Source organism: Dermacentor silvarum, chromosome 11, assembly GCF_013339745.2.
Source record: "Dermacentor silvarum isolate Dsil-2018 chromosome 11, BIME_Dsil_1.4, whole genome shotgun sequence".
NCBI classification, from domain to species: domain Eukaryota; kingdom Metazoa; phylum Arthropoda; class Arachnida; order Ixodida; family Ixodidae; genus Dermacentor; species Dermacentor silvarum.
In genome coordinates, this window is record NC_051164.1 from 109,829,997 (window position 1) to 109,840,833 (window position 10,837).

Consider the following 10,837-nt stretch of genomic DNA (forward strand, 5'->3'; position numbering starts at 1 on the left):
TAGAGAAAGCTGGGCTAGCTCATTATAAGGGCAAGATGACCAGCTTGATCTGGAATTTCTAGTCCACACCAGATTTCATCTAAGACATACTTGCCAACTCTCCCGAATTTTTTGTAAAACTTGCCAATGTGATCTTCTACGATTTCATGAATGTTGCATCAAGTTTTACAAGAAATAAGGTATTGAAAGACGGGGTAGCACAATATTTAAAAAGAAAATGCATAAAAAGAAAAAGAAATTGTGATGGTATCAGCACCACCGTATTCATGGCAGCCCAAGACACCATGTACCACAAGAACAATGTTGCTGAAGAGCTGACTGTGATCTGAAGACAATGCCCAGCATGACAGTCTGTACTGTTCTTAGTTAACTGTTGCTTGTGTGCCAAGTGGACAGTTAAATCATCGTTAATAAAGTGCCTATGTATCCCACAAAAGATGTGCTGTGGGCATGCATACAAAAGTGCGCTATTCCCCTTCTTCCGTCCCACCTCGTCCTGTCGGTGGGTTTTTGTGTATTGTAACATTCACAGGTTGGCAGGTGTGCCAAGAGCAGCCCTTTTAGCTCGTACCATGGTAGGCGAGCATTTTGTAAAAGATGTCGGCCTCCCCGTCCTACTGCTGTCTCAAAGATGGATAACTTGCGTGTCTCTTCAAGCTGTTCAGGTGAAAACGGTATGCCTTCTGACTAAAGCACAGTACCTAGAACCACAAGCCTGCACCGAGTATGCGATCCTTATGCTAATTTCAGCTGGGTGAACTCTATGATGGATTGTCCATATCTATTATATATATATATATATATATATATGCAAGTTGTTGTTCTCTTTGTTCACAAGTCATTTTAGACTGTAGGTGGCAGTGCCTTATTCAAACAGGACGGTTGTCACACGGGTGTATTTTGTGTGTTTTGTACGCTTCCCTGCTGCAGGGGTCAAATGCCCAATACACCAATTTTAATTCTTTTATCTGTATAGTACATTATGATCTACTGCACATAAATCAATATGTTTATGCAAAGATACTCTTATGCCTGTTTGTCTTTTTTACCTGTTTGAAGTGCGGAGAAATATTGGGGATTCTAACCTGGTGCCAGCCTTGAGTATGCCATGAAAAATATATGCGGTGATCTTGTGTGCATGATATGTGTTCAGCACAAGACCTCTTAATATTCGAACGCAGCTCTGCCTCATCAGATTTGGTGATCACACTCAACCTCATCACATCAGGTTGAGGTACATTCAGGAGATCTCTCAAATTTTCAGTGGCTGCTGTCAACCTCATTATAGAGGTTGAGGTAGGGTCCTAAATGTGATGTGCTGATGCTTCCTATACAGGTGGCTCAATACAGCGAACTGAATACATCAGCTGTGAAACACCTGTGTTTCAGCTGTGAAACAAGCAACTGCTGTTGTTATCCAGCGAAAATGTGGCTCATGCCTAAGATTGGCCAAGAAATGGGTGTGTGTCTAGGCATCTTAAGATTTAGGAAAATGATACCTACCTGTAGACTTATTTTTAAGTATGTAAAAGCTTATATCAGAAGGATTAATAATTACCATTGACTCGTTAGTTCAGGAGTACCCCTTGTGCAACAAGTCGCTATGGCAAAGTCGCTTCAACACTCGAGCTCGACTGAGGTCAGCATTCTTGGCCTGACTCGCATAATTTAATCTATGACGAAGTCATTCAGGTTGACCGTGTGGTTTCCAACCTTTGGTGGGCAGGCACCAGCATATGCAAACAGATTTTTTCTTGCTTGCTTTCTATATTATGGTGTGTGCCTACTACGGGGATTGGCCAAGTTTATATGAGTGGTATTTTTGAGAGAGAGAAATAAACTTTTATTTTCTGAAACGGTATTCCGATTCGGGACCCGGTTCACCCTAGGTGGGAGGATTCCTTATTCCAGGAACCCTCTGGCTTGGGCTGCCTCCTTGGCCCGGGCGACAAGACTTCCTTGGTCGTCCAGGTCGTCGGAGGAAAGCTTCGCCTCCGACGTTTCAGTGGTGGTATTGAAAAGTGGTATTTTGGAACTACATTTTTATTTGTGCATGCGGCGCCATCAGGCAAAAAGACCTCGTTATACCACAAATAAATAACGAGGTAACACCATCCTCAGTAATGAGCTCACCACCCCCAGAAATGAGAGTACAGTGGTTGAAGACTGAATGCCTTAGATGAATGGTACAGGCTGAATGAATTTGCAAAGAAAATTTTAAAATTGGGCTCCTGAGCTCGTACACCTGTATGTGTACCAGAAGTGTAGTGCAACACAGAATGTTGAACAAAGGTACGAACATTGCCCTGATCGGTGGTCATCGTGACGATAGGTACGCGCACACATTCGCGTATTACCTCCGTTATTAAATCTGTCCGTCACGTAAGACCATGGATCATACCCCCGTAAATGCGGCCTCCCCATTACGATGACGGAAGAGAAGTGAAATTCAACGCTTGAATGATGGGCGGCAACGGAGCCAGCTGTAGAAGGAGACGAACGCGTGAGCAGTGGCACGAGCGCGTTGCGCACTTGGCGCCGAGGTGCGTCAACATGGCGTCAACGGGCCAGCGAGCCATTGCTGATGATGATAGTTTTTTCACAACGGAGCCAGCTGTGTAAGACGACGACGAACGCGCGAGTGCTGATGATGATAGTTTCTGCACACGGACGCCAGGAAAACCCGGCTTCGATGTGAAGAAATTTTCCGGTGCTGGTAGGAACTACACTCTAGTCGGAACCAAACCCGCGTCGTACCTATATTCAGGACGTGCTAGATGGCGCAGTCTATCCAAACCATGGTCCAAAGGGACACGCTGCCACTACTTTATGCTATGCTCCGGCTTTATTCTATGGCTACAACGCCAAAATATCTCATTGAGGACTCGTTTCGGCGGTGGCAGTACGGTGTTTCGCTACATTACCAACATTGCTTCCATGAACATTCGCATTAACGTCGACAGTCATGCTGAGATTGGTTCTGCCGAAAATTTTATCAACAAGTGGATTTACGTTGTTGAATAGGTACGTACTTTTCGTGTTTCGCCTGCAGAAAAAAAAAAAAAAGCTATACTTAGCACTTTGCCAGCTACTGGAATCCCCTATATAGCGTCATCGTTAGCGTATGCGTCATCGTTACACATAGCAGCAGTAACTAAAGAGGAAGAAGCGTCACGTTGTGTGTTCAGGTGCCCGATTCTTGGCCAATCCCCCGAAGTGGGTACGAGCCATGTGCTGAGGACATCATCATCATCTTGTGTGTTGCCGACTGCACATCTCCCACGTTGATTGCTGGGAGTCCTGAAGCGAGCCGTCTGCATGGCTCCTAAACAAGAGGCGAGTCGGCACTTTACTGTATGCATGCAAACATGTCCGTAGCATGTTAAAATCGTACCACTAAATTAGCAGCTGCTATCGGCATTCCTTCTTTGGCTCGAAGCTTTAGCTCGGGGGCTCCTATCTAAATATATGGGAACGGAAAAATCGTTTTTCTCGGCAACCACTGCACCAAATTTGATGAGGCTTGTTGCGTTCAAAAGAACGTTAGAATCTAGTGACTGTTGGTAGCGAATTCTTTATTTAGACCGTCAATTTGTTAAACGTTGCATATTTTCAGAAAACGAAACTATCAAGCTTACAACCCTGTACCTCAGCAATGAAAAACTATATGAATTCTGTATTTCATATAATAGTTCATATAAAGCGGACAAAGTTGCTGTATTATACATGGCTCTCAAGTAAACGACTAATATTTGAGTAGGACTTTTGCAAATCTCTTGTAAATGATAACAAATTCAGGTAAGATATAAATTTATATATCGCATTTGTCCACTTTTGATGCTCTAACGGATGCAGGTTGCAGAACTGCGATATCTGTTCTTGGTGCAGAGCTGCGAACTTGTACACTTCGTGCTTGATTGGTTGGTAAAAACTTTTATTGAGCGTCCTGCATATTGATGATCCGGGCTCGGTCTCCCACGTCGGGACGTCCAGGCCTTGCCAAGTCGCCGCTTCGAGGGCCTGTTTCTTCGTGCTTCTACTTATTTTTTGTGAAACGTACGAATTTTTGAAAATTCCTTTTAAAATATTCATGTCCGAAATAGAATTCCGCCTCCAACAGTCACTATAATTTAACTTCCTATCTCAAATCAAATAAATTTCATTAAAATCGCCCAGCGGTTATCAGAAAAGCGTTTCTGCGTTTTAGATGTACTTGAATAGGCGGCGTCGGAGTTGGCCCGATCTAAAAACTTCGTAAGAAACCCGCTTCCCACTCTTCTTTTTATTCCTTATTTTCCTTCTGCACGTGCCACATATTTAGGAGACCGTCTCATGTCACGGTACCAAATGTGAGCAACACACCTGTGTGCGAATGATGCCTCTCTGTCTCTCTTTTATTTCCTGTTTAATCGCGTTTATATTACTTTGCAGAAAAGAAAACGAAGAGGGCGGAAAGTAAGTTTGCGTTCATTTTTTTTTTTTTTAGAACATTCACTGTATCCCTCTAGCGAATCGCTAGTCATGATGCAGTAGTATCTTCCACTCGGTGGTATGAGAAAAGCGAGTACAGAAAGCCCCCGTTGTAACAAAATCTATACGATATATCGATCGCCTTATTCGAATTTCTGCGATGCCCCGACTGCATTCTATGCATTTCATATCGGGTCATTCTAAATGTAGTGGGGAGCTGCTGGCGCGCGCTGCCAGATCTCGGAGGCCATGCTGGAGCACGAAGTTCGAAGCAGGAAATCTGTAGGAGACAGCTGGATGCAGTACTGTATACTATTCAGCGACACGCTTGCTATTCTGCGTGTCAACCTGGACAGGCAAAGAGCGCTGCGAAGGCAACCTTGTCACGTGGTTGCAGGATCCTTGGGACTGCGGCTGCTACACGCGATTGTAACCGAATGAATAGGGAGTTTTGGTATAGCGGAAAACGCTTACGTTAGCGTTAGCGTGCGACGCAACGCTAACGCAATGAAAGGCTGCACTGCGCGGTACAAGGTAGTGTTTTAGAATAGCGGAACGGAGCATAACGCTAACGCAAATACACTTGGGCGCCATCTCGAGGCGGATACATCAAAACGAGCAAACATGAGCAAACACTCTCGTTAAGCCTACTCCGCCGCTAATCGAGAACGTATATCGAAAACAACTCCCATTTGTCACCTGTACGCCGCTGTCGAAGCATCATCACACAAATCTAAAGCAAACGCGAGCATTAGTGGGGAACGAATGAGCCGAACAGTGCAGGCCGACGACTCGATAGATCCGAAGTGGACGGCTCTCGCTTCAACAGGCGCCGCCATCTTGCCCTACGTACGGAATCCCTTGCGTGCGTTAGCGCAACGCCTTTGGTTAGCGTTGAACGCTATATTCCAGAAACACGTTCGCGTTCTGCGCATGCGCAGTTTGCAGCACGCAACGCTGACGCTATATTCTTGCGTTTGCTTTTTTCCGTTATACTAAAACTTCCTAATAAGCAGCTGCATGCTTACGGGCGTCATCAGAATGCCGCTGTTGTCCCGTATCGCGCGCAGCTTTGTTCTAATATACTGCATTTTACGAGTCAACGGACTGGTAATGTATTTATGGCATTTCCATGGCTCTTTAAACGTCTCCATGCTTTTAACGAAATACCGCTTATGTCAAACTACATTTCTATAGTCTCCATACGAGGGTTGACTACGCTGTATAGTTGCCGACTTCGTGATTCGATTTCAATGCTTTAGTTTCGGTTTTCTCTTATTGGAGAATGATGCTGGAGCTCTGAAAAATGTTTGCACCGGTGGCATGAACTTCAGATTTGTAAGTTTCCGAGGAGGCGTTAGGCTGGTCATTTTACCCTTCAAATGACCGGCTGGGGGAGCCAGCTGTTCTATGGTTGCGAAATAGAAGGCGCTTGCTCGACGTCTGCAATTTGACTCGAAGGGGATGCTTACGTGCACCTCCCGTACATTTGTTCAGCGCGTATGTCTGTTTTTATGTAATGATTATAGCGACAGATCGTATCTTACTTTATTTAGTCTAAGCTTCCAATATTCCAAACAAAAATCGATGGTTGTAAGGAGTGCGAATTAAAACGCTTCCACTGTATGGTACTAAATATATGGCAGTAGAAATGCCGTGCTTGTGAACCGCTGTCCTGGAGGACGTGCGCCGCTTATTAAAATAGAGTTCCTGAAAGCTGGCTTCTCCTCAAGAAGAGGCCTTATGGGGAGGACCTAGCCTCTGCGATTTATTTTGCACGCATCAGGACTTCTTTATCGCGAGGAAAGGTTAGACTGCATCTTAAGATAGCAAAAGAGCGAACATGTCGGTTCTTACAGTGAAGCTGTATAAGGCTAGGTTCTGGCGGATCGCATCCGCGGACAAAACTACGCGTAGAACAATTAGAAAAAAGTGGGCCGATCCTGCTGATAGTGCAGAAAGGGCCCAAGCTCAATGGCACATACCCCTGTGGGCTCGGGGACCTGTAACGCGCCCTTGAACTACCCTTGTCACACGTGGGACCCAAAGAGACAAAGACAATGCGCCGGAGCGATGAATGTCGTTGCCCAATTAAGTGCTAGTCTATGACGATGCGTGTCGAAACGTCACTGGTAAAACGTAATAGTCTACCAACCAATAGCTGTGTCTCATTCTCTCTTGACATGGCCATTTCCCTAGCGACGTCATCAGTTGCCCCTTGGACTCGGCATGGGTAAGATCCGTGTCGCTCGCTCCGAATCGGAAGAGCGCGCTCAACAGCGCGAATGGACGCGAAAGCGACGAGAAGCCGAACGCGCAGCGGTCCAACGTGCTGCGGCTGGTGGTGCAAGGTGGTGTGAATATTGACCCTTTTCCCGGAGCAGTTTGTTTTAGAGAAACGAGATGGCGCTCATGGCGGCGCGCCATGTGACTCTACGCGCCATACCTCTCCTCAGCGACCGCGCACGAATACGAAAGCATTACCGCTTCTACCTTGCTTCTGTGCGATCAGCTGTTGGAAATGCAACTGAGTTTTCGCTAAGACACTGTGCTCCAATCATGCTAGATTGAATCATGTGGATTGAAGACGTGTGCAGTAGTTGGCTGCAAAAATAGTGACTGGCATGTTAAGGAATAGAATGAATCTGTGTGGCCAAGTTCGCGGACCGCTGCTGCAACTGTCCGAACGTGTTACCGGCACTTCGTGATGTACATACGGCTTTCCTCGAGGATACATAAATTTGTTCATCCGCCAGCCTTGTATCGCTCACCTTCAAAGAAAGGGCTTCATCCCCAGAACGTCGGCAAGAGTGAGTACCACTCGTTAAACAATGACAAAGGGAGTAGCGCCGCTTCCTGTCATAGTAAGTTTCGCGCACGTTATCTTTACACATCTGTCCCAAATGGCAGGAAAACTTACGCCCACTCTATCGCCAACGTCTCAAGAATAAGTGAATGGGCGCACACTTGAATATATGCGCACTGTATACGCAGAATAAATGACGGACTACACATATGGCGCACGAATGGTCGAAGCTGAATGTTTCGTGACGGTCCACGAGAGTAAGCGAGTTACTTGCTGTAATATATATTTGCTACAAGGTACCCAATGTACAAAACAGCGACGTTTCAAGCCTTGTGGGCAGCAAGAACAAATATATCGGAACTGAGCACACCCACGAGCGATTAGGCAGAAAATAATGAGACAGTGGCCGCACCGAGGAACTTCACTAAGTCAGAAACTGACAAGCCACTGCTTCAAAATATTTGCCGAATAAAGAACAAAGAGCAAAACACACTAATCCTGAATTAATTCATAATCAGAAAGCTTGGATAGCTTGGAATATATATTTAGTCTTGCTTTTAGAACAAGCACCATATACGCTGCTTGCGCCTTTTCGACATAGCTTAATCATCTCCGAAAGCGCTTTTGCATGTTCTATGAAGCTGTGATCAAAGCTGCGTGTCGTCCAACTAGTCACCGTCTACGATATCTCCGAGAACAGAGGTTTTCTAAGCCGCGCCGGCGTCATACACTTCCATTGTAAACAAGGAGGCAACGGAGGCAGTTGAGGCAAGCAATGGACGCGTCACCACGTGATCAAACATGGCAGCGCCCACGAGATCGCCGCGAAAAGGGTCAATAGTCGCCTAAACTCGCTTTCACTCGCACATACAGCATACGGCGCGCGGCGACGCAACGAAGTTGTGTCTTTTCAATCACTTAACATAACCACCAAATATATATATATATATAATTGAACAATACCAACAGCTTTGCTGGTGTTCCATCTTCACATAGTGAAAGGGCTCTGAATTTTTTCAAAACTTTTCTGGTTCAGCAACTCCTGCTATACGCAGACGCTCAGTGACGTCAAATTGACGCCATTGGCGCCACGGTTTGACTAGCGAAATTCGGTCCTGGTTTTCACCGCTAATAATGGAAGTTTAAGGAAACGCAATATGATACTTTAAATGATCTAGTGCTCTGAACAGGTTTAGCAGTTTTCTGTTTAGTGTCACTTTGAAATGGTGTTGTAGGAAGAAACAAAACATCGGGAGGCGCGTAATTCCTCGCCGTCTACGACCCTGTACTGGTGCTGGTTAGTTTTATGGCTGACTTATGACTTAACTTATGATAGTGACGTAATGCAGTGGACTTAGCTTATGATAGCCTATTTCATCGAATTTATTCACCAGAATTTTGTATGTAGCCCAGTGAACAAAGCATCAACTAGACAGTGGTCTAGCTCGTTGAAAAGTGTGCTGGTTAGTTTTATGGCTAATAGCCTTGCAAAGTTAAAAAAAATTTTTTTTTTCGTATATGACGTCGAGCTCGAACTGATTCAGTGACGAGAGAGGCGTAGTTGAAGACTGAGTATTACTTATGACCACCCGTCACGCACCGTAATATACGGCGCGAAAGTTCTACAGACATAGCTATGAAGCTTTATTTCATGCAGCGTTCGTGTCGTCTGTCGCAGCTATCACCATGGTTACTTTCCAGAAAAAGAAAAATTCGTTTGCCGCCATCATCAATTCGATCAGCGACAGACATTACCACTTATAGGGCGCATTCACACCTGCGATTGACTGAAGTCGCGCGACCGACCGCGACTGGCGACCCATGGAGCTACTCGCGGTGATCGATGTTCACATCGGCAAGTACGACTGGCCTGTCGCCTTACCGCAATAGAGTATTTTAGCTGAGCGCTTGCTGTCCGCTCCGCTCAGACCAGAGCCGCTATTCTGGACATTCCGCCATTTTCTTCAAGGCATGACGTAGGCGCGACGCCTACAAAATGGCGCTCATGGCCCCGTTTTGCTTTCGTAACGTGACGCAAATTTGACGTTTCGCCTAAGAAACTGTATTGTAGGCATTGAACCTAGCGTGGTTGATAAAGCAAAACAGTTTTCCTCCCCAGTAAAAATAAAACAGCTAGCTCAACGCGTACGATTATTCCATCAAAATCGTTTCTCGCTTCCGTCGTCTGCATGCGCGCAGGCTGTCGTCTGCTTCATTAGCTAGGATGCGTGTCCTCGGGAAACTGAATGAGCCATCGTATATTGGCGCCCACGCGCTTGCTTTCTATCTTGAGACAACATACGCGACCTGCCAGTGGTAATCAGCGCACGCTCTAGGCCGCGTTATCGCTATCTCGTGATCCACAAGTGACTGAGCCAGTTCCTTCCTCCATGTGAGCCAGACTCGTCTGGCTGAGAAGCGGCCGAATATCATCGATAGCGTTGCGCGCGCCACAAGTATCCGCTTGAGCGACGCAAACGCCGGCACTGCCATCTCTTGTGCACTTCGCTGCTTACTCGCATCGCGAGAGGAAACTTCAAGGCGCCGTCTTGCGTACATTTCTTTTTGTAAATTAAAAAGTCACCGTTGTCATAGCCTTTGATGATGCGAAAAGTCATTAATATTGATTACAATACAAGCGCAATAGTGAAAAGTGCGAAATGTCGCAGAAAGCTTGCTAGTTTCAACCAATATTATTTCAAATAAACGTGTTTTTAATAAAAATGATGGTGCAAAACACAAATGCCAACACCACCCGAAAGCGTGCAAATGCTATGAACACGCGTTGTGAACAAAAGATTTTTATGGCCCGAAATGACAGGGAAAATGCGGCGATACGCATGCCTCTCCACTGCCGTTGCATATGGCCGCTCATTACCATAATTCGCGCGGCTCGTCGCACCACAAATTATGGCGGAAAATCTCTGCAATGGCGGCCCAGCGCAACGTCACGCAACGTCAAATTGACGTTTACGAAACGGCTCTTCCTGTGACGCTCCTCACGGGATATTCCTTCAGCCAATGAATAAGCTGACATGCCGGCTATCTTGGAACGCCACCACATATTCGCGAAATTGCAGATGCATTGTACGAGCTTCGGCACGCTACCGTCCACTTTCTTTTTAAAGCGCTAAAGTCGCAATATAGGTGCCAAGGACCAAAAAAAAGTATTAGTCGATAAAACTGGCAGCTCCACGTCACGCTTCGTCATTCTGACGAAAACGCAAAATTGCATTTTGCAAAACTTCCGTTTCCCGGCACAAATTTCAAAACACGTGACCTCTGGACAGCCAATGAGACAGCCAAGATGGCGGATAATGGCGGCCGTGCAGCCGCCATGCGTGTCCAGAATAGAGCCCCAGCATATGCTAGCAAATGCCACACAACCGCTTAGCGGGAACGCTATTGCGCTTGCGCACAACGCTCATACCGGTAGCGGAACGAAGACCGCATCCCTCGCTCCGCTACAAAGCTGACTGAGCGGAGCGTGACAGCGTCTCTACTTGGGCTTCTTCGTCATTTTGCAGCCGAGTTGATAGCGCGTCGCTCGCGTCTCGGCAC